The 19,002-nt window shown below is 40.6% G+C and overlaps 1 non-coding gene across 1 annotated transcript; it reads left to right on the forward strand.

The window, feature by feature from the left end:
• The first annotated feature begins 18,287 nt into the window (after positions 1-18,287).
• On the forward strand, positions 18,288-18,361 carry TRNAN-GUU (transfer RNA asparagine (anticodon GUU)). The gene has a single exon. It is a non-coding gene; the product is annotated as a tRNA-Asn (tRNA).
• Positions 18,362-19,002: the final 641 nt, after the last annotated feature.

The following is a 19,002-nucleotide window of genomic DNA, read 5'->3' on the forward strand; positions in this document are numbered from 1 at the left end:
TTCCCAGCCAGTGGCCTGAGTCCAAGTGCAACCCCCCCAGTTAATATTAGGATTTGTCTGATTTCCCCCCGTTCTCCGGAGGCTGAGTAAACTGGAGAGCACCATTTGGCAGAAAGTCCAAGATTTTTTGAATGTGGCTGTGACGGATGAGAGTCAGAGGAGAAGGGAAGAATGACTAGCCCAGAATGAATGCTGGGGATAGCTTTGCTAGTGTTGGAACTTCTCAGTGCTGAAAGCTGTTCACTCCATGGAAGTTGTGGAGCTGATTAGGCTGGGCAGGTCATGCTGCTGAGGCTTGGAGCTAGAGCCCTGCTTTGTACTTCCCACCATCCACTCACATCGCTGGGATCACTGTGCCACATCGTACTAGAAAAATTCCATAAGTATTTTGTATATAGAAGTGAGGACAAGCATGCATTTTATGGCAGTAATCTAATTATTTAAGATGAGATATTATGGTGATATTATAGTAGTCCAAAAAAAAAAAAAAAAAAAAAAAAGAGGCAGAATTTAGAATATTCTGGACTGGACTGCTATCTAGCCCAGTTTTTAAATAATATGTGAATATAGTAAATACCTGATTAACTTAAGAAGTATTCTTATATCAGGTAGATAATATATGTTTTAAAATGTATGCACATTCCAGAGTACTTGTTTGCTAACTCTGTTATTTACAGGAGACTGTATTAGATTAAATATTATCAGCCAAAGCATCTCCTAGCACAATCTCATAATGGCCTGTTGGGATCTATGTAGGTGTACTATTCATTGGCTAGACTGCTTTAAATAACTAAATTACTATATGTCTCTGTTCATATTTTGGAAAATAAATTGTTTCTGTTTTTTAAAGAAAGTGAAGGTGTAGTAGTTTAGAGCATAATCCATTTTTAAGCATAAATAAATTCAGACAGATTCTTTATACATTCTAAATTTTCAGTACATTTTTAATGTATATATTGCTCTATGAAGGTAAAAAGGTTAGGTAAAAGTGGTAGTTTGTGGAAGAGGCTTTTGTCTTTGTTTTAAATGAAGAGGTAAATCCAGAACTGTTCCACATTGTATCTTACATAGCAGACAGAGGGTAAAAAATGGTGTGTTCTGCATCTGTCACTATTCTGCATCTGTCATTCAAAGAAAATTCCCCTCTCCCTTTTTGGGAAAGTTGCCTAAGGATGATGGGATGTGACTGATAGCAATAATCCATATTTAGGCAAGTAGAAGATTTTGACAACATTATCTAGGGTGAGGGAATGCAGACAAAGTCAAAACATCTGTTATGGTAACTCTAACTTACTCTATTTCTAATTGTTGCTGTTTCATAGCTTACATTCCTACATCACCTTGCCGTAAAAGTATCTAGCTTTGAAATTCAGCTCTAACTTTAAATTATTTGCTTTATACTTTGTATAATAAAATTAATATTCTGAAACACAGCAGTTGATCTTCGTGTTGGGTTTGCCTGGACAGGTTTTTGTAGTGAGAGGGCTACGGGGGCATTTCTTTGAGAAGATGCCAGGAGCTTTCTCCATGTCCAACAGAGCAAATGCCAGCCAGCTCCAAGCCAGACTTGCCACTGGCCAGGGCCAAACCCATCAGTGGTGGTAGTTGAGCCTCTGGGATAACACACGTAAGAGGGGGAAGGAATCCAGTGCAACTTCACTTAAAGAGAGGAATGAGAATATGTGAGAGAAACAACTCTGCAGACACCAAGATCAGTGAAGAAAGAAGGTAGAGAAGGAGCTCCAGGTATGGGGCAGAGATTCCCTTGGAGTCTGTGGTGAAGGCTATGGTGGTCCAAGGTGGAGCAGAGATCCACCTTCAGCCCACAGAGAAGCCCACACCAGAGGAGATGAATGCCCAAAGGAGGCTGTGACCGTACCAGATGCCCACCCTGGAGCAGGCTCCTGGCAGCACCTGTGACCCTGTGAGAGAGAAATCCACACTGGAGCAGGTTTGGCGGCAAGACTTGTGAGCCCACAGGGATCCACACTGAAGCAGCCTGCTCCTGAAGGATTGTGCCTTGTGGAAGGGACCCATGCTCTAGATACTTGGAAGAACTGCATGGGTAAGACTCACATAGGAGAAATTGGTGAAGGACTGCCTCCCACAGGAGGGACCCCATGCTGGAGCAGGAAAAGAGTGTAGGGAGTTCTCCTGGGGAGAAAGGAGCAGCAAAGAAAACGTGATGAATAGGCCACAGCCTCCATTCTCTATGCCCCTGGGCTGGGGGGAGGAGATAGAGAAAATGGGGAGTGAAGTTGAACCTGGGAAGAAGGAGGGGGGTGAGGAGAAGATACTTTAAGATTTATTAAGGTTTTATTTTCTCATTACCCTACTCTAACTTGTTTGGTAATAAATTAAACTGATTTCCCCAAGTCAAGTCTGTTTTGCCCATGACAGTAACTGGTGAGTGGTCTCTCCGTGTCCTTATCTCAATCCATGAACCTTTTGTTGTGTTCTTCCTCCCCTGTCCAGCTGAGGAGGAGAGTGGGTGGGCACCTGGCATCCAGCCAGGGTCAACCCACTACAGTCTTTAGACACTAATTGTACAAGTAAGAGATCTACTTGATAGATTGGACAGTGTTTTGGATTTTTTCCCTGATTATGATAAAAATTTGATTTGCTTCAACATAGCTGTTAAATGGTTACAGAGAGATGGATTGTAGTGTTACGAAGAATTTCACATTTCACGGTTTTATGACAGAGATTCAGGATATAAACTGGTTTCATGACTATTCTTAACTGGAATATCTGAATATACATCCTTCCATCTCTACAATACTCAGTTTGCCACGGAAAATTTTGGCAGAATAGAAATTTCTTTGGTTTTCCAGCTCTTCTTATCACAAAATGTTGCTGTATTGCCAGGACTATAACAATGAGGACATGGTTGCATAAACCACAGGAGACAAATGCCCAGAAAAAAACCCACTATAATTAATGAAGGAAAGGTGCAGCATGTTATGAGCCTGATCCTGTTACATGATAGATCTCAGTCAGAAGATTTCATTCTGTAAATTTCAGAGAGGATTGGTCCCATGACATCTGCTGGGAAATGTGGATATTAATCCTGATTCTACCTCTTTTGCCAGTGACTCTACTAATCAGCAGCAAGACATGGTGCTGGTAACTTAGAGCTGCTGTGTAGCTTGAATATAGGAGTATCTGCAGTGTCTGTGCCTGGGCTGCCAAGTCCCATTGCACATCCTCTGTTCATTCACTGTGCCTGCTAGAATAACATGTTATGATACTGGACTTCCAAAGAATATATTAACTTCCTGACTCTCTATAGTAATACCATACAGCTGGTTCAAATAAACATTCCAAGCCAGTGCATTTTTCATCTTGAAAAAAAAAGCAATCCCAAAGAAGTTTTGTATTTATTCAATGCTTACTGTCATTGCCTTTGACACCGAGAGCAAAATTAATAGTTAAAAAAAAATGGAGTTACTCTCTAGGCCTTTGCATTGATTCTCTTTTGTTGTTCTTCATCTATTTTGTTGACCATTGCCGTCAAAAAGAGAGGAAAAACTGCTCATGGCATTAATTTTCTTGAGTTATTGCACTGTTCTGTCTCACTAAAACTTTATTGTGTTGAGGTTTTTTATACTTTGAATAAAATGTAACTATTTTTATCTGAACCAGAATCCATTTTAACAATTCGGATTGCTCTTGACTTTACCTACCTATTGTGAAGTTTCACTGACATTGATACTGAAACCAAGTAATGAATACATCTACATTAAACTTTTGCATACTATTAAAAATATGTTCATCTGTTTCTTTAATGATTCCACTGTCAGTTCCTCTATTAAGGGTTTTATCAAAAAAACTGTTAAAACATGACTGAGGACCATAGGCAAAGTTGTCATGTAAATAATGGATATTTTGGCTGGATAAGGACTGTAGGTTTGGTCATATTTGATGACACAGCTTTTGGAGGTTTTTTGTTGTAGATACACTGGCTTTTGGCTTCAGAAACAGCATACATGAATAAATAAAGAAAGATTTTGCTCCAAATATTGTTCATCCACAACATACTAATTCCCACCAGAGAAAATGAAATGTGTCACAACTTACAGATCTTCTATTTCTATTTCATACTGCCATTTATTAAGTAATTTCCTGAAGAAAATTCTTACATGAGCCAGGTTTCTGAGTTGGTTTCTTGTAATCTAAGCTGTAATTATGGAAAAATGTATGGATAGAATTATGGAAAATACTATGCATGTCCATCCTTTTCTGAGTTTTGTTTTACTTCTTTGGGCTAATTATGAAGAAAAAAAATCATATTCCAGTAAGTTGTGGAACAATCAGCGTTACTCAAATGCACGTGATACGTAGGCTGGAGGAGTTTTCAAAACCTGGATGTTAGTCTAGATCTCTCCTCCAAATGGCAAAGATGTAAATGAGAATGTGTCCCTGATTTTAACGGGAGCAGGAGTAGGTGTTAGTTTTTCATTGTTATGCAACACATGAAGAAGGCAATCGTGTATGCAAGACTTACAGTGATGTCAGATCTACATTTTTATATGGTTTGTTACAGTCTGAATAACTGGACTGTATGGATATAAATCTGTCTTTGATTAAGATAGATTATTCTGGTGTCCTGTTATAAGATTATTTTACATTAACAGAGTTATCATTGACAAGTACAGAATCATTCTGATTTATAGTACTTTCTGAAAAATGTACACATCTGTGAAAAATGCCAACTTACGTCTGGAATTAAGGGTTAGATGCATGCTCTTTTTATTCTGCCTTCACCTAAAGAGAAACTATTTGCCTGTTACTGGATCACATAGTCAACGTAAATTTGCTTTTCTCAGACATCTTTACAAAATTTACAGATAAGATTTTACGACTGGAAGCAAGGGAGTATTGTAAAACTGCAGTATTAGGCAAAGTACCTAAGAACATTCTGAACCCCCCAATGCTGTATTAAGGTCACACACGTTTTAAATTAGGACCCTCTGTTCTCACTCATAAATGTCTCAAACTTTCAACTTCCGATCCGAAACTTTTGGTGGTTGAATATTGTAACAGTAGCCACTGGAATTAGTAGATACTGACTCTTGTGCCATATGACAGGCTGTATGTAACTGTTCATGACACTGCCCAGTTTCATGGGGCTGAAGTGAAGGTTAGCCTGTCACCAGAGCTCCTGCAGGCTGGAACTTTGTAATGCAGGTAAAGGTGACTGGGTTTGGAGTTAGTCTATCAATATAAAATACACTTACATAAAGAATATTATTAGATTTAAATAAACCACTTCCCATTCACATGACATCAATCATATTCATAAGCATTAGGAAAGCAAAACATAGCTCAGTCTCACTGGCTTCAAATGCATGGTTGTTACCAGTGAATGCCTGAGCATTTCTCTTTTATGTTTTCAGTTCAGATTTTTAAAAATTATTTTTGGTATTGTTTGTTTGTTGTTTTTCTTTTGTTCTTACTATCTGCAAGACATGTTACATGACAAGCGCTGAACATCTATTTATGTGGAGCATTCGAGGAAATGGAGAGTTATAAATATGTATGTCTGAGGATAATGTGGAACTCTGACAAAGATACTCCTGCCTGTGTTTTTTGGAATTGACAATACAAAGCTGTGGTTTATTGAAATAATGATAAAAATAACATTCTGAAAATGTACTAGTTACCAAAATATTCAAAAATACAAAAACATTTTTAGTCCCAGGTAGAAAAGCTCCTCTTTGAAATATTTGCAGAAAAATATTCCTCTCCTTATTCATCTTCCTACCCCTCATGATCCATTTTCTGCAAAGCTCTTTAACTGTGAGAAAGGACAGAATTTCGTAACAGTTGATTGCTAGATTTACAATGCTGGCAACAAAGTCATTCTTAAAAAATGGGGTAGACTTCTCCCAGGAATTGATCTCTGCTTGGGCTGATGGATTATATGGGCCAGACTATGCCTGTGACTACTCCTTACCCAGTCACACTGCTGAAAATGCGTGTGAGATCCAGTCTGGTAAGAGAGAGCTTCTGGAAGCCCAGCACTCCAACCCTCTGGACAACATCTTCAGTGGAGCAAGAACAGGTCAGAGTCATGCTTATGCCTCTCCAGTGACACATATCAGCAAGAACAGCCTTCCTAAAGGTGCCAGAAGCCAACAATGTCCCTACATTGGTCTGATTATAGAAAGATTGACCCTTTTGCAATTACTCCTAACTTGTGTCGTTTGAAACGATCATCGTCAAGACGGCTGGTCAGCTCGTGGAAGGCTCATTGTTCAGCTGCATGCTTTGATTTTATTGATTAGATTTTATGAGGTTATCCATTGTCCCTTACATGGCACATTAGCCGAAATTGGCAGGATGTAAAACCGACATTTTGGAACTAATTTAGAATTTCTATATTATACTAATTTGGAATTTCTATATTATTTTAAATAATTTTCAGAAGATCTCTGCCAAAAGGCAAAAATAGGCTGAAATGGTTTGGTGAATTAAATTGGGTGGGATTTTTTTTGTTCCTGCTGACTACAATAAGATCATTGTGTCCCAGAGTCCTTATCATAGCACATAACTGATTTACAAAACCTTGCTTCTCTGGGCAGCTGGATGTCACTGCCATTGATACTGGTGGCAAAATCCCCTTTTTGTTGTCTTTGTCAGAATCAGGACTGGGCTTCCCAGTGCCTGCAGCATAGAAATTGAGTGGCTCCTCAGGGTTGCTGTGGGTGTAGAGTGGTTTCTTAATCTTCTTTGTCTTGAAGAGCTTCATCAAGGGCTGCTCCACAGCAGCAAAACAAACGCAGCTCAGACTGAGAAAAGCACACCAAAAATGTACAAATTCACTTCTGACATTTAAATCCCTTATAAAAGGTGGCAAGATTATCAATTCTGGCATGTCTCTTGGCTTGGTCATTGCCTTTGAAGTGACCCTGGCCTTAGATCAGGGGAACTTGCTTTGCATCACTCAGTGGTGGCCGGGTGAGACGGGTGGTGCCGGATGGAGAAGAATGGGAAGGAGCCCTGGTGCTGTGGTGTCCATGGGGGTGGCCCAGGTGAGCTCTGGGGCTGGCTGAAGGCCAAGCTCTCAGGATGGCCATCGTGGCCTGGTGGGTGGGTGCTGGTGGGCACTGCAGGCTGCCCAGGGTGCAGTCTGCCCGGGGGAGCCCCATGGGGGTGACCCTCAGGGTGTGTTCCCAGCAGCCCAGCAGCTCCATGCGCAGGGCTCAGCCACGCAGGCAGCTCATCTGTACCCTTCTTGTTAGCAGAGCACAGAAGTGTGAGGAGCCCAAACCCTTGGCCGTCTCTCCAGCTTAGTGGTTCTATTTGTTCTATTACACAAGAAGCCACCTAAGGCAAATCGTATAAAATTAAAAGAAAGGGCACGGTGATATATCCTCAAATTTCTTGACGGTAGGAAGTTATAAAATCCTCAGCCTTCCAGAATTCCTGTGGTTCGGTGCTTGGTCACAAGGGGAGTAAGTACAATAATCCCGCACAGAAATAAATGTGACTGAATCCTGTTTGCTTTCAAATAATTGCATTTATTTACATCAGTTTAACCTCCATTTAAAATGTCATGTATATCTCAGCTAGATTAATGCGTGTGAAAAAAATAGCCTCTGTGGGAAGTGTTTTGAGTAAGCAATTTGTTTTGCTTGTAATTAATGGATTCTTACCTAAAGTACAAGTTATAAATAAAAATAAACTAACAGTGAGTGGTAGTTTGCTGCTGTCATTCAAATAGTGGACAGTTGGGTAATTACAGACCATCAAAGAACTGCTGCACTGCTGATTATTATCTTTTAAGAATTTGCCAGCCTTTCATCGTTCAAAAGAAACTTGCATTGAAGTCTTTAAATATATGCTATTAATAAAATAAACCTATTAAGTGGTGTGATGGTTGGTATTTACAGCTCACACAGGGGAACAAGTCACCTTTCCTTTGTTGCTTTGTCTGATACAGAATACCGTATCGTGAAATTGGCAGCCAAATCTCATTTAGTCACGTGTATCTGTGTCGATACCAAGGGCTTCATTTGGCAAATGTGTAAGGAGCTTGGCTCACATGAGAAGCTTTGGAGCAGAGTTGGACTGTACGTCTGGGGAAAGTTACTCAAGTGTTTGTAAGGCCAGGTCCTGAAGACATCCGAAAATCCATGCGCATGGAACTCATGTGCAAACCTTTGAACTGAAACCAAAAATCATCAGTGAGGGAGATGTAGCCATAGTTGCATCTGCTCTAAACTGGAAATGCATATAACTTCTTCATATCACATTTTATACATACACTTATGCCATGTGTTGCTGAGATTTGTTGCTTAAAAATCCTTATGAGTAATAACTTAATATGTATTTACAGAATTTAATTTTCAAAACTAAGCTAGATGCTAGGCACAGAATTATTTTTCACAGTTGTGACTCTCCCCTTATATAACATCAAAATGATCAAACCATACATTTCCACGGCAATTTTAGTTAAAAGCTGGACCTAGGATGGAAATGATGTTATAGATATCCCCTTTCCTCATAGAGGTAAATCCATATTTAATACATCCAAGACTGCGATCCTTGTGTTAACTAGAAGTAACATTTGAAGCACATTATTGAAAAACGTGTTGACGCACAGAATGCTGCTGGAGACAGTGAACTTTGTGTGCTGGGGGAGGAGGGGACAGGCAGCACGGAGCTGGCTGTGATAGGTCTCCATCGCAAGTGCTGCAGAGCTCTCGGAGCATGTCAGCATCCAGCGCTGCTGTGCTCATCTGCCCATGAGCCCTGCACAGGCAGCAGACTCCTTGTCTCCAGCAAGGAGGCATCCCCCACCTAAGCTGATCTATACGGTGTGTCTGCCTGCTTATCTCGTGTTTATATCGGAATAAAAGAGTCACTCCTGCATCTTCCATTCAGAATACTTGAGGGTTCATCTTCCATTCAGTAATAGAATCAAGAGATTGAATTACTCATCTCAGTAACATTGCCAGGATGGGGATTGTAAACATCTGTAAACAGAACACTGAAATTATAAATAATATGAAACAAATGCTAAATATTGTACTCTTTGGTTGCTTTCATTGAGCCAGACTCTAATAATCATTAGGGCATGTAAAAAAATATCGAGATATATGGTTTATATGAAAGGTCAGTTGCAGTCCACTGTTATTTTTTAATTCATTGAATTGTTTTTAGCAGGCATCTCTCTGTGCAGTATAATCTCTTGCCCATTTTCAGCAAAACATACCTAAATTCATCATACATGAAAACAGAGCTGGAGGAAGAGGAAATGAACAATTTTCTAATTTATGCAATTTAAGAGAAATATGGGGGGATCTTTAATGACCATTAGCTGATGAAATACAAATTATCTGTACCTACCAAGCTGCAAAAGCCTGTTGAAGATGGCAGAAATGCTGCTTTTAAAGGCTTCTGCAGTCTTGTGAGATTAGTTTTGTTATAAATCTGCTTGTGTGTCACTGAAATGGAAACTGTGATTTGTAAAAGAGGATAAACACATTTTTAATCATTAATATCGTCATTCTTTTTGATGTGTTTTAGCTTGACGGTTTTGGCATAATATTTTTAGCATGTTGTAAAAAAATCCTGAGTTAAAAAATGAAAGATTTCAGAAAATAATCTGTTTTAAGGTTGCTTGAGGATTTAATTGAGAGTGATTTTAACATTACAATTTTGTTGATTATCTTAATTTTAAAAAGAAGACTGAAAATTTCCAGGTGCCCTGACAGACTCATGTACACCTGTGGGAGTTTTTTGAGTGGAGGGGCTGGGGTTTTGTTTGTTTTGGTATTTTTTTAATAAACTGAAAGAAAGGAAAATGGTTAAACCTCTGAGAATCTGGAAATGCCAATCACATGATTACATGAGGAAAGCAACTGTTGAAGTTCTCTTAGTGTTAGCAGAATTTTCTAAAGCTAGCTAATGTGGTAATGACAAGAGTAGGAAGGACTATAAGACTTAGAAATACTTTGTACACAATCAGATGTACTTTATATTTTGTATTTACACATAGGTAGTTATTTGTGGAAGCTGAACCAATGTCCAGGGTGTTACCAGAGAGTGTGGAAATACAGAACAAGCTGAGGGTCCTACAGCTGCAGCTTGGCTGTGTGGAAAACTGAAAAAGCTGGATCATGTTCTTTTGAAAAACTGTAACATGTTATAATGCTGGATTATTAGGAATCTCTTCAGTAGCAACTGGGATGTGTTGCAGTGGATGTGTATTAATATACCATTTTTTAATCAAGTAGAATTTAAAATAATTGCAGCAATGACTTGAAGACAGTAAATAATCTCAAAACAAACCTGTGGAAATTTAGAAAGGCTTTTATATAAGGAAAGAAAAGTGAGAAAGGAGAAGGAGAAAGGAATCGTTTTAGACCTTTCAGGTCTAAATCTCATCATTTCACCTTCCCAGGAACCCTCTTTCAGGCCTAGAGGGCTCCTGGGAAGGTGAAATGATGAGATTTAACGTGTTGTCTGATTATTCTTGGGCTTATTATTAGGGTCTTACATCACAGCCTCGAGAGGAAGTAGGAGGACTTCAGTGCTGTCAGAATGTGCTGCTGTGCACAGCCTGTATTTCCTTTTCCTGGGAGGGTTATGCTGTGTGTGAGGGACAGAGTTCTGCATAGCAGCAGAGATGTCTGAATGGAAGATCCCTTCCCCCAGGAGTGGCACATCTCGCTAAACGCTCCGGTCACTTGAGCCAGGGGCATTTTGACCAAAATGTATTAAACTTTGGAGATGTGACCTCTTCTGTTCTTTTCTTATTAAATAGAGCACATGATTCTGTATTTAGGAGCAATTTTTCATCTTATTCTCACTTAGTGAATTGCATGCATGTGGAAAAGGAGAGAGAATTAGCTTGTGTATGCTTCTGAAATAATTGTTGGTACAGCCTAATATTAATTATCATAACATCTTTCTGAGGTTGCTCATGACAAGGACAATGGCAAAAAAGGAAAGTGGTTCTTGCTCTGTCTTACCTTCTATGGACCACCTTAGCTATATTAAATGTCTAAACAACAATCTTTGCACACTGTTTTCATACTTTTAGACATCTATCATGCTTTTATTTTACCTTTCATTTCCTTGGCAGATGATGCTATAGGGAATTAAGATAAAGTGAAATCATCTGTCCAGTTTCTTTCCTATAGCCATATTGTATATTATGCTCTCAGACCCCACAGTGTTCTGCAGGAGATTATCCAAGAAATGATAAATCCTCAGTAGGAGCCATCAAAGCATCATTGCCAGTTTGTAGCCGCCAAGAAGACCCTCACATCTCTTTCACTGTCACTGCATTATTGATCAGCCTGTGAAATACTGAAGCTCTATTGATTGCAAATATTTAGGGATGAAAAGGGAAATATTGTCCTCGAAGGTATTTGCAGTCTTCTCTCCTCTGTTAGAGATCTTTCTTCCCTTGTATCTCTCTGTCTGTTTTCTTCCCTTTACGTACAGGAGGCTGGTGTGTTCATCCGAGGGCACCGGGGAGGTGGGCAAACAGCTGCCTCACCCTGCTGGGGCCAGCAGCCACCAGAAACCTGAAAGAGGAAAACGAAGGACACATAAAGACTGCTTGATTGCTTTTGCACACACAGGCAGTTTGACAGAAATTAGAGGAAGCAAAACCCATTTCCTGTTTGTCTATCTTTTCATTGATTTGTATTTAAAATGATCTTGGTGATCCAGGCTATGAGGTCTGAAGCAGTCTTGCATGAGATAGCACGTAACTGACTGATATTCTAGTCCCATCAGACAAGAGAGCTGCTGAAATCCCAGTGCATTCTCTCTACAGCCTCGTGGGTTCTCCTAATCCAGTTACAGGAACCAGCTACAAAACAAGACCTGAGAAAAACCTTACCTTGCTCCATCCATTTGGGTGAGAGCTGAAAAGGGACTTTGCAAAGGCAGAACAGTAAAATACACAACAAAACAGTTCTCTGCAAATTCAGCAAGTTAGTTCTTGCTGTCTCTTCTCCAGGCAGTGCCTGCTTAGGAGGGACATTGGCACATGCAGGTGGTTTCTGCCTGGTTAGTGTACAGTTAGTTCTCTGCCTGGTACTTTAGCTGAAATCATTAACATGTGTCTTGTGTGTTACCTGAATGAAAGGCGAGTTCATGGGTTATTACTGCCCATTTTTTCTCTTTGCTCCTGCACTTCCCTGTTTCGATTACAAATCCCCCTCCAGGCACAAAGCAAGCTGGACACCTACAGTGCAGCTAAAGAGTTATTTGCTCCCTAGGTGGACACTAATGAATGACTGCAGTGCTGCCCTGAGTGAGAGGGTCCCCACTATTAAAGTTTAATAGAAAGATCTGAGAAACTGGGGGCCAAGAAGAGGAGGAGGGGACAGGAGGTTGTGAGTAACTCTCCAAGTGCCTTCTCTCATCCTTTGCTCTAGTGGAGATTTTACCATCCTTTAGGACAGGAGCAAGAGGAGACACGTCAGTTCCCTCTGTGTTCTCCTTTTGCCTTCAGTCTCACTGCAAGCTATTGAAGCTGCAAAAATATGGTGGTTTCTTTCCACTGTAAAATCTCTGAAAACAACAGGAATACGGGGTGACTCAAAAATTATCTAATTCGGACTTACTTTAGTTTTTCTGATTTTTTATCCTTTCATTTCCTTCACACTCCATGTTGTCCTCTTTTGTCTCTCCCTAATCTGTCTCTTTTTTCTTTACTCTCCCTACTCTAATCTTCCTCTACCTCATACTTTCCAGGACTTGGGATTAGGGTAGGTATATTTAATTTGAGGTCTTAAAGGTGGTTGATTTAGTGGTTTTAAAAATTCCTCTTTAAATATTGCAGCACCCCTGAATTCCTGTTCATGGTAAATCATGATAAACTATCATAGAACAGTAGAAGTACATCATCCATTATTTCAACCAATATAAATAAATATAAATATAATATAAATAATAAATAATAATAAATAATAATAAATAAATATAATAAATATAAAACCAATATAAATATAAGTAAATATAAACCTCCTCGGTTTTTCTCTCTCCCACTGAATTGGAGGAGACTAATGTCTACTTTTAATTTTGCTTTTCGTTTTTGAGGCCCCATTATTGTGAAACTTGTCCATGTCTGAGACCATATAAAGGAAAGGGATTTGTTATAATGTATCTATAGAGAGGTATCCTTTAGTTTCTCTCTGCTGTTAATTGCTAAGGACATTCTGAGTATCTCTCACGAAGTATTTATAAGGAACAAGACAAACCTCTTGTATCCCATTCTTATAACAATTTCAAGAAGGAAGTGTTTTTAATGCAGGTTCAGAACAACAACAGGTTTGGTATCCTGAGGTCCTACAGAATGTTGCTCACATTGCAAAGGACAGCTAGAGATCCACAATGAAAGAAACTTCCTCGCACCAGAGATGTTTGAGAGGGTTAGAATCCTGCTGGAGATGATGATAACCATAGGAATTCAAGTTTGGTTTCAGGATGGGGTATCATAACCTCCTTCCCTTTTGGCAATACAGTTACAGGGTTAGAAACCTTTGTTGATATTTTGCTGGCTGAAAATAAATGTAACAGGAGAAACTAAAATATCTTGGTTTTTCCATGGTTCTTTGAACCCTCTGTGCTACCTGTCACACAGAGCTCTTCTAGAAGTCAATGCAAGAACAGTCTGAGCCTGCAAACACATCCTGAAAAGAGCACTGATACCAGAATTTGATTTTTAATTTACTCTTTGAAAAGTGGTGTTGCCAATACAACCTGTCAGCACAGGTTTCTTAAGCCTGCAGCCTGGCCAAACATGTTGGATTCCTGTTTGGAAATATCTGGACTGGATCCACAAAACTTACCTGTGTTTTCCTTTCTCACAGCCTTTCCTTCAGACATTCTGGCTGAATTATAGCACTTAGGCAGACGTAGACCTCACCTGAGAAAGAACTGGTATTTTCTGGTGAGACTATCAAGGAGATGTGTTTTCCTCAGCATTGCAAGGATTCAAAATTTGTGCTCTTCTCATTTCTTAACAAACTATGGGTTTGGGTCTACTCTAAAATTACCCCCATTTTTTCCCCCTGAAATGTAACCTGTTTAGGAAAGTACTTTTATACCATCTTATTTACTTGAAGGCAACACATGCTTTCATATTACTCTGAATACAGCTGCTTTCCTGAGCTGAGGACTATGCTGAGAACTTAAATGTGAATTCTGGACTTCAGAAAATGGTAAAACAGGTTGGTGCTTCTGAAAAGACTGGCTGGAAATTCCTGTGCTTTCATGTGTGTTACGTAGAGACAACATTAAAGTTCAGTTGCATAAGACTCCTTCTTATTTTTATAATATTCACTATTATTTTAAGAACTCTCAGGCATTCCTAGTATGTGCAGTTCAAAAAACCTGCAAGGATGGGAAAGTTCTCCCTTTCTCTGCCATGATAATAAGATATTGGGATAAATAAGTGCTATGTGGGAAACATCATTATTACTCTTTCCTTTTCTTATGCCAGAAAAATTCTCTTCTTTTCACTTTAGATTGTATATGGGATTTTTTGTTGGCTTTTTTTTGTTTGTTTTGGTTATGTTTGTGTGTTTGAATATAAACTATTGATCTGACTGCTACAGTGATTGCATTCTTTTCAGTAGTCACTCAGAACAGATAGATTGCAAGGAATGGCAAAATAAAATTCCCTTTGCAGTATGTCAGTTAAGATCTGAAGATCAATTCCAAGTGCAACCCTTCTATTTGATTGGGGGTTTGGTTTTGTTTTGTTTATTTTTGTCGTTGTTGCAAGATGTTGGGGTTTGGTAGCTTGTTTCCACAGTTGCAGACTGTACTTCGTATTACTAATAATAGCAATGGCTGTTCTAATTTTGCCACAAGTCACACTGAAACAACTTTTTGTCTTTCCTGAACTTAAGTGTGACTACCTGTGTTGTGATCCAGAACCAGGCAGCCTGTGCCATTTCCTTTTGGTAAACATGGAGGTTGGGAGTATGGTTGACTTGGTTTACCCAACAGTCTGCAGTTGGCAATAACCCAAGGTTTCTGGATTTTTCTCACCTTTTTCTCGTCTTTTGCATGATTAGTATCAGAAGAGAAGCCAGAGCTAAGCGAACCAGATAGCTCAGGAAAATACTATTGTTCAGTCTCGTTCTTTGCTTTTAGGGTAAGTTGATCAGATTTGGAGGGATGACCTTTCAGCTATGACACTTTTCTGAATTTAATAACAAACCAAAGAATAGAAGTGTTTAGTTGTTAAAATATAAGCTCTCTTTGTATCTGGAAAGCAGCAAAATTTGTATAAAAACAACTGAAAAAACCCATACAAATGCATTTTACTGGAAGAATAGAAGAAGTCTTACAAATCAAACAGAAGTCAAGAAAAAATTGTCAATACCTGCTTCTTTCAACTTTTTGAGTCCTTCTTTAGGAATAAGGTTTTCCATGGTTTGATGTTTGCAGCTCCATAAAGAAAAATCTTTTGTCATGGAAATATTAATCTCTGACCATAATAACTCTAATAGCAATGTTGAATTGCATTATCTGTCCATTTATCTTAATATCCCCGTTCTTGTAAGGATTAGAATCACATGTTTCTGAAGAAAACACAAAAAATCTTTGGATGGTAACGTAGATACTTCCGTTACAAAGTAAGGAATCAGAAATGCATTTGGGCAGAAACTGAGTAGGTGTTACACAATTTTTTTGCAACTATGAATTTTTGCCGTTTGGGCTGAGTTGTAACTTGTGAGCTGACAAACAGCTCACCAAAAATGACACAGGATAATAAATAAAGTAGGTGCATGTGCTTGTTGAGGAAAAATGTAGAAATTGTAGAAATAGAGTAGTTCTGCAATGTAAGTGGAAAGATTCTGTTGCTTCTGCTATATCCTGTTTAACTGATTTTAGGAATTGTTCTGGGTGAAAAACTAGATTTTTTTTCCTGAACAACAGATGAATAGATGGTGTGTTTATAAATCTTGTAAACAATACCAGTTTCTGCCTCTGTCCTGCAATAACTTTCTCTGACATTTAAGAACCAAAGACTATATCTGAAGAAGGTCACAGATGTCATAGCAATGAACATTTAAGTTCACAGATTTAAGAGTAAATAATAGTTCACATTATACAATATTATATTTTAATATATCAATATGTAATATACTGTTATACATTTATGCTTTTATAAAAATCTATACCACAACATGATTAATCATTAGAGAATGCAATAGTCGTATTTAAATTATATACACTAAATATTGGAAATAACTAAACACCTCCAGATACAATTCACAAGAAACAGCATTTCAAGGAACAGAGCTGTCCAGAAATATAGAACAAAACCCTGATAGGAAGAGTAATTATTCTGAAGTAAAAGCTCTTTCTGGTTTCTGAATGCCTTCAACAGTACTTGGCCTCTTCCTTTCTACTTAAGATACAGTCAGACACCTTCTCCCAAGAGCAGGTAGTGCATCTTTCCCATTTGCAGAGCAGTGATAGAAAATGCTGCCCTCTGGCACAATGCCTCACTGGTTGGTGCTTCCACAGTCAGCCAAGTCATCCAGATCTTTTGCTGATCTGCGGGTTTCAAGCTTGAAATACTCACAGTTGTGTATGTTCTTTTCATTTTCTTTTTTACCTTGTAAGACTTTAAATGACAGACTCTGAGATTCAGTGAGGAAGGCTGCTGAGAACAAAGGAGCCAAGTGACTGTGTAGCCTCACCTACAGCATTTTTCTCACTGTCCCAGTGAGTTGAGTAGGTAGCCTTGGATATCTAACACCAGGTCAGACAGCTCAGAGTTAGAGCTTGTGTTTAATACCAGCATAGCAAAGATCCTTTTAAGATCTGGCCTCTAGACACAGAGTTTGAAAACAGCCTACGTTCATTAAAATCCATGTAAATATCCATGTGCATAAGGTAAAACATTTCATGGCCCAAAATCCACACCAAATCTACAGGTCTGTGGGTTAGGCTTTTAGTCAGACTGAAATCTTGTTCATTCCACTAAATATCTGTTGGCTTGTGCATAAAATCACAGGACTGTTTTCTTGTCCTCCTACACAGGGCAGACAGAAGTGGTCCAGCCTGTGAATTGATTCTTCTGATCCCAAGAGTAGCAGATATCTCGGTAGGAAAACATGCAGCAGCAGGCATGGTGTCCCAAAAAGCAACCTCTAAAATAATTATTTCAATTACTCTTCAGGACTTCCCTTTCTTGTCTTTCTCTTCCAGGTTTTAAAATGTGTCAGTCAGTGAGGTACCAAAAATACACAATAAAAGAAAATTGAGTCATCCTGAGATAATGCTGGCATTTATGTTGGTCTTTTCAAAGTATAGGAAAAACTGGAAAGGTTAAACTGTGATCAGTAAATGATGAGTCTAAAGTTACTCACTGGGACAAGGAATGAACTCAAACAGTGTTGATGAGCAAGGTATTGTGCAGAATATGAGACTCTGGTTTCAGGAATGAGCTGGGACTCCTTGGTCGTGGCCGGGTGGATACCAGGAGATAACCAGCACGGAAAGCAGTCAGTGCCATGGTGTTGTGAGTGCCGTGTGCCTGCTCCACACCGAAGGCTCTTAATGGGCAAAAGAGCCAACAGGCAGAGCTTCAGCGAGACATAGGGACAACACGAAGCCAAGGATATTGTAAAGTTCAAAGAGATTCAAACAGTATCAGTTTGTGAAAGCAAAGGGGAAACAGTTGCTCAGGTTCAGATGTGAAACTCTGTACTAGCAGAGCTGTAGGTACACATTTACTGTGAGGTAATCTGGGAAGAAGATTTTGATAGACTAATAAATAGGAATGTTAGCTTGTCTTCACGTCTGTTTCCAGTACTTAGAACAGTAAATACACTTAAACTACACACACAGAGGACTGCTGCCTGCTTTAGACAGTCTAACTATTCCCTCTAGTCACTTAAAATTATCTTTTAAATATATTAATAGGACAAATTTGCCATGATATTTGGAAATTGTAGTTTGGTTTGCATATGTAACTCATTAGTTAGCAGCATCCAAGAAGAAGACGTTTTAAGTCTGATTCATGAATTTATTCCCTAAAATACAGAGCATTGCTGCGAACAATGATTTTGGGAATGAGTGTTTCCCATTGGGTAGGAGAAGAAAAGCCGCCGTTTTCGCTGTTTCCTCAGTGGTTTTTTGGCGTTTGGAGAGGCTCGCGGTTCAGGATCCGGGCTCGGTGGGTCCGCGGTGGCCGCCGCCGGTGGCCCGGGCAGGGGCGAGGAGGGGCGGGGTGCGGCAGGCGCGGTGCCGCAGCACTTGGGGAGCAGGGCGGCGCCGGGGCTTGCGGAGTCTCTGTGGCGCAATCGGTTAGCGCGTTCGGCTGTTAACCGAAAGGTTGGTGGTTCGAGCCCACCCAGGGACGGGTTCCCCTTTTGGGCTCGGCGCCGCCCCCGCCGCCGGCCGTCGTTTTGTGCGTGTGCGCCGGGGGAGGATGTGAGATTAGCGGCGGCGGCCCTGCAGGCGCCGCGTGTTGCCGGGCAGGGGGGCCCCCGGCGGGGAGCGCCGAGCGCCGGCCGCAGCTGCGGCGGGGCCCGCCCCGAGCCCTGAGCCCTGAGCCCCGGCTCCCGCGGGGCCACATGGCCGTGCCACGCCGCTCCCGGGCCAGGGCTGCGGGCACCCGGGACCTGCTCCTGCCCGCCTGCGGCGATGCGGGCGCTGTGAGCGGCCCCCGAACGCCGCTGCCTGCAGCGGCCGGCTCTGCCCTGGGGCTGGCAGGGACCCGAGTGCCCGGGAGTTTCTGCACCCCCTGCTCCCGAGGCGGGAGGTGCGAAGGAAAATACGTTCTTCGAGCTGCTCCGGGATAACGGGCGATGCTGCCGGGAGATTGGGATTTGCTCCGGGAGGAGCTCACGGCACTCGAGCGATGGCCAGCGGACTGCCCGGGCGGGAGCCGAGACTCGGGGACACACGCCGCTTGCCAGGAGGATTACCGTGCTCGCTGCCGAGTGCGACTGCGGCCGGCGCTGTTAAGGGCAGCCCGGCGGCCCCGTCTCTCCGCGGCGG

Source organism: Sylvia atricapilla, chromosome 1 (assembly GCF_009819655.1).
Source record: "Sylvia atricapilla isolate bSylAtr1 chromosome 1, bSylAtr1.pri, whole genome shotgun sequence".
NCBI lineage: Eukaryota > Metazoa > Chordata > Aves > Passeriformes > Sylviidae > Sylvia > Sylvia atricapilla.